At 36.5% G+C, this 6268-nt stretch overlaps 1 long non-coding RNA gene across 1 annotated transcript; it reads left to right on the plus strand.

The window, feature by feature from the left end:
- The first annotated feature begins 362 nt into the window (after positions 1-362).
- LOC145277811 (uncharacterized) lies at positions 363-3195 on the plus strand. Its single transcript, XR_013868208.1, has 2 exons — positions 363-1215; positions 1262-3195. It is a non-coding gene; the product is annotated as an uncharacterized LOC145277811 (long non-coding RNA).
- The last annotated feature ends 3073 nt before the right edge of the window (positions 3196-6268 follow it).

The following is a 6268-nucleotide window of genomic DNA, read 5'->3' on the forward strand; positions in this document are numbered from 1 at the left end:
TTACAGAGTAATAAAAAAAATGCAAATATATTTCTTTTAAACTTTACAGATTAAATAAAATTTTACGGGCTTTTTCCGCAGGCAAACAAACGAAAAACATTTTTTAACTACATTTTATTTACAATTTTTAATAATTTATTTTTTCATAAAAACAAAATCTTTGAAATTTACTTGCCTGCAAACGATGGTAAAGTTAGGAGTATACCATTTAAAAATGGTTTTATTGGATAACAGTTTTATTTAAAATTTAAAAATGTCTGTTTATAACAAAACTTTGTAAATAAAATATAGAATAAAAGTTTACATGTTTGTACTATGAGCAAAAAAAAACATTTAAAGGTACATAATTTTATTTACAAATCTGTACGAGCCTTTTTCAAGTCTCACACAAAACACACATTCATATTTCAAGCTGTCATATACATACGCGCACACAAACATACGCGCCCACGTCCACACATGTACACTTATTCACGTTCGCGTACATACACTCAAATTCACGTATATATACACACACACACTTACGTACACACATGTACTCACACACGCGAACACGATCACGCACATGGACGACGTCACTTCCGCTTTCTAAGGAAATACACATGCGCAAAATACACTCTGGAAACGAGTATAAAAACAAGGTGATAAGCTGTTTCTTGCTCTCTTTGGAACCAACTCTCAACTAGAGAGGTTGGGCGAACAAGCCGCGCGCCGTTTCGGCGCGCGCACGCGCACCTCACGCCCACTTCCTACTATGTATGGAGCACGAGCTAAAGGCTTTCTCACCCTTTCTCTTTCCACCTACTACTGGCCACTAAGAACACCTTCGCGTCGCTGACTACTAACTGATGACAACTCTGATATACTCTCCTTTGTCTACACGCTAGACTACCATTCTCAATTTTCCTACAACATTTATTTCTCTTCCCACGCGCGGACATGTTATGACTAAAATGTTCATTTCTTTCAACAGCAAATAAACGACATTTATCTTATCCATTAATTGTGTCTTTGTTTCCTTCAATTCCCATTCGTTTCATTATTATTTTGTAACGGGATTGGGGTATTTATATATCCTAGTCCCCTACAAATTTGGTGACCCCGTTATTTAAATGAAATGGATGAGGTTGAATGAAGCACTCATACACACACAGACTCTTTCTCTACAAAGATAAACTTTCCCTCTTCACCACTTAACGAGAGACGCACGCCAAGGTATAAACTTTTCCTCTTCACCACTTAACGAGAGACGCACGCCAAGCTATAAACTTTCTTTCTCACCAGCTTACAGCGAAAGACGCACGCAAAACTAACCACGTGTGGTACCCTTTCTTTTACTTGTTTCTTTCACCAAAGACATTCCTGTTCGTTTAATTCAATTTAACATGTCGTTCGTTTCTTCCTCGAGACAATTCATTTTCCCTCGGAACGCGAGAGGAGCACGCATTTCCTCCTATGCCACAAGTCCACAACAAACTGGCGCCCGACTGACTTGGAACGAACAAGCATGGCGACCCTACCGTTTTGAGATTAATTGTTTTGAGCGAGACGCGCGTTTTATTTAATAAAGAAAAAAACGAACTTCTCAACAAAGAAAACCAAGCGAACCAAACCACTACCCACAGGAATAGCTACTACCAACTACAATGACGAACCCTCGTCAGACTCTGCAAAAAAAAAAAAAAAAAAAAAAAAAAAAAAAAAACCGAACACGGAGCTGTCGACTTTCATATCGAATTTCAAAACAAATTCGAGCTTAACAAACATTTTCACGGTTTCCTGACATTACCCTGCAACAAACGCGAGGAGCAAAATCACATAGGCCTATGCAATTCCCTCCCGCACAGCAGACGCAGCAACAAAGAAACAGGACATCCCTATCAACACATAGGAAGAAGTTGAATCAACAATACGAGTTGAGATGCACGACGCACGCGGATAAACTCAAAACTTGGAAGTTTCGTTGACAACCGGCAACCACGAACGACTACACAAACGCCCGTACAGACAATGTACACACATTACCGCAAACGCACTTGCGAAGACAACAGTAACCAGACCCCGTTCAACAAGAACAAACGCGCGACTAGCGCCCGTCCAAACGATGCACACATTACCGCAGAACCATGCGAAGCTACCGTCAACTGGACACACACACGACACCGTCAACACAAAAAAAAAAAAAAAAAAAAAAAAAATTTCCTTCCAAACGGAACAATTCACTTCTCTGTCCAAGCAACTCTTTGCACATGTCAGCACACAACAGAAACCAAACCAACAAATGTCAGCCAAAAAAAGAGTAAACGCATTTTCCACGCGTAAGTAAATACTTTTTTTTTACGAACAAACTCCGTTTTTGACATTCCGTTCCTTTGTGACGTTTTTTTTTTTTTCAAACAACCACACCCACAAAAAAAAAAAAAAAAAAAAAGAAAAAAAAAGCAGGGCAAAAAAATCAACTGCCAAAAACATTACTCACAAAAAAAATATATATATTTATACATAAATATATATACATTGCATGTATATTTTTTTTCCTAGGAAGGGGAGTATTTGTACGAGCCTTTTTCAAGTCTCACACAAAACACACATTCATATTTCAAGCTGTCATATACATACGCGCACACAAACATACGCGCCCACGTCCACACATGTACACTTATTCACGTTCGCGTACATACACTCAAATTCACGTATATATACACACACACACTTACGTACACACATGTACTCACACACGCGAACACGATCACGCACATGGACGACGTCACTTCCGCTTTCTAAGGAAATACACATGCGCAAAATACACTCTGGAAACGAGTATAAAAACAAGGTGATAAGCTGTTTCTTGCTCTCTTTGGAACCAACTCTCAACTAGAGAGGTTGGGCGAACAAGCCGCGCGCCGTTTCGGCGCGCGCACGCGCACCTCACGCCCACTTCCTACTATGTATGGAGCACGAGCTAAAGGCTTTCTCACCCTTTCTCTTTCCACCTACTACTGGCCACTAAGAACACCTTCGCGTCGCTGACTACTAACTGATGACAACTCTGATATACTCTCCTTTGTCTACACGCTAGACTACCATTCTCAATTTTCCTACAACATTTATTTCTCTTCCCACGCGCGGACATGTTATGACTAAAATGTTCATTTCTTTCAACAGCAAATAAACGACATTTATCTTATCCATTAATTGTGTCTTTGTTTCCTTCAATTCCCATTCGTTTCATTATTATTTTGTAACGGGATTGGGGTATTTATATATCCTAGTCCCCTACAAATTACAAATCTTTTTACAACTTTTTATATAAAAATAAAAACAAACTTTGCTATTTACTATTTGCATATTATAAAAACGGTTTTACTTACTCGTTTTGTTATTGCACATTTTAATTTAAAAAACTTTGTTCAAAGTGTAAAACTTCTTATATTGTACTCGTGGAGGGTAAATACATGCTAAAGCTTATATATATGTATATATATGTATATATATATATATATATATATATATATATATATATATATATATATATATAATAGGTGTGTGTGTGTGTATATATATATATATATATATAGTGTGTGTGTGTATATATATATGTGCGTGTGTATATATATGTGTGTGTGTGTATATATGTGTGTGTATATATATATGTGTGTGTATATATGTACGTTTATATATATATGTGTGTATATATATGTGTGTATATATATCGTGTGTGTATATATATATGCGTGTATATGTGTGTATATATATGTGTGTGTATATATATGCGTGTGTATATATATATGTGTGTGTGTATATATATGTGTGTGTACATATATATGTATGTTTGTATATATATTTATGTGTGTCTGTGTATATATGCGTGTATATATATGTGTGCGTGTATATATATATATATAAGGTAAAAACATTTCTAACTAAAATGTATTTTAAAAATAAAATTTTCTTCGCTTTTCTACAGAAAAAAAAAGTAAATATTTTTTATTCTGTAAAGTTTAACTACTACAAAGTAAATAGATTTCAAACTACTTAAAAAACACAAACGAAATAAGCCACGAATATACACTACGTAAAAAACAAAAATAACATTAGTCGCGTTGGTAGCCCGAACACTTTTAATAAAAAAAAACAGTTTGGCATATTGTATATTTTTGTCTGCTTAAATCGCATTTTAAAGTGTGGGAAATTTTTTTTAAGGTGGAGATTTTATTTACAAGAACACGTTACACTTTTTAATTATAATAAAAAGAAAAAATTTGTAAACAAGCCTCTTAAAAAAAAAATAAGCGAAAACGCGCAAACACCGCATTTTACGAGCGTTTGGAACTGCGAAAACTAAAGTTCCAAATTGGCTCATATCGGCTGTCTAGATCGTTTTTCTATAGAAAAAAAATGTAAATATTTTTTATTCTGTAAAGTTAAACTACTACAAAATAAATAGATTTCAAACTACTTAAAAACACAAACAAAATAAGCCATATAGGTAAAAAAAAAATAATAACATTAGTCGCGTTGGTAGCTTCAAGGCTAAAAGCCCGAACACTTTTAATTAAAAAAAAAAGTTTGGCATATTGTATATTTTTGTCTACTTAAATCGCATTTAAACGTGTGGGAGTTTTTTTAAGGTGGGGATTTTATTTACAAGAACACGTTACACTTTTTAATTATAATCATAAGAAAACATTTGTAAATAAGCCTCTTAAAAAAAAAAAATAAGCGAAAACGCGCAAGCACCGTATTGCACGAGCGTTTGGAACTGCGAAAACTACAGTTCCAAATTGGCTCATATTTGCCGTCTAGATTGGGCATGCACACAAGCGAACTTCACTAAGAATGTGTAACTGTGAATTTCGCAGCTCCAAGCAAAGTTTTACTTTTATACTTATATGAGTATGGGGACAATTATCGATCTTAAGCTTCAGGATTATATATATATATATATATATATATATATATATATATATATATATATATATATATATATATATATATAAAATGATATTGATTGAGATTGTCGGGTTGTTATTGTCACAACATTTCGGCCGTTTTGCCCTCCGGCCTTCGTCAGGTGTTTTGTATCGAACTGGGGAACCGTTTGTTAGGAGTCTCGAACCCAACCCTTTATTATTATTACGGGGATACCGTGTTCGGACTTCAGCTAGGCTTTGAGACATAGTTGCTGATTCTCTGTTTTGAATGTTACTTTTTCACTGCCTTCGTTCAGGATTGAACTCGGCCATATGTCACTAGGACAATTCTTAGTTGGTTTTTGTTAATGTTAAACCTACGTTGTTAGTCAAGGTTTTCTCTCTCTATCAGAGGTGTCCAAATTACATTCAGCTCTATGCTTGGTTTGCTCAGTAGGTTGTTATGTCCGAGCATGTGAGCTGTTTCTTTAAGTTTTCTCACTTTCCAGTGGGTCTCTCTGTTTATTATTTTTACTTAATCCCAGAGGGGGCGATGGTCCCCCCTCTCCATCCAGACATGGTTGGCTATACCCGATTTTTCCGTCTCCCCTTTAGTTACCGCTTTTCGGTGTTCTTCCACTTTTACTTTTCGGTGTTCTTCCATCCTTACTTTAAGGGGGCGGCATGTTTCACCCTTGTAAACCTTTCTGCAACTGCATGGGATGGAGTATATGCAGTTTTTGGTCATGTTCTCCTCTATGCGGGGCTTCACTTGTACCAGGTGTCGTCTGAGTGTTGACTCGCTCTTGAATACCGTCCTGATGTTGTAGGGGGCACATATTCTCTGAATCTTTTCGGAGATGCCTCGTATGTATGGTAGGCAGACCGTTGGAGGTTTTTGGGCTTCATTCTCCTCTCTTATATTATTAACACATCTGGTAGATAGTATGCTATCGGGGTAGTTGTTACGACGGAGGGTATTCTTCAACCTGACCATTTCTTGGTGGTATGTAATGGTGTCGCTACTTATTGTCTCTGCTCGATGTTGTAAGCAGTGTTCGATTCCATGTTTGATACTGTATGGGTGATGGGAGTTGAAGTTTAGGTATTGTCCGGTGAAGGTAGGCTTGCGATATACGGATGTCTTAAACCCATGCTCTGTGCGTGATATGAGTATATCAAGGAAGGCCAGTTGGTTATCTTTTTCTTTCTCCATTGTGAACTGTATCGATGGTCTTATTGAGTTCACATGGTCTAGGAGAGCCTAGATGTCTTCCTGATGGGGGCAGAGTATGAAGGTGTTATCAACGTATCTTAGCCACATGGTTGGCTTTAAGGGAGCTGAACTTAAGGCC

The sequence above is a fragment of the Euprymna scolopes genome, chromosome 6, assembly GCF_053919585.1.
Source record: "Euprymna scolopes isolate OS-2025 chromosome 6, ASM5391958v1, whole genome shotgun sequence".
Taxonomy (NCBI): Eukaryota; Metazoa; Mollusca; class Cephalopoda; order Sepiida; family Sepiolidae; genus Euprymna; species Euprymna scolopes.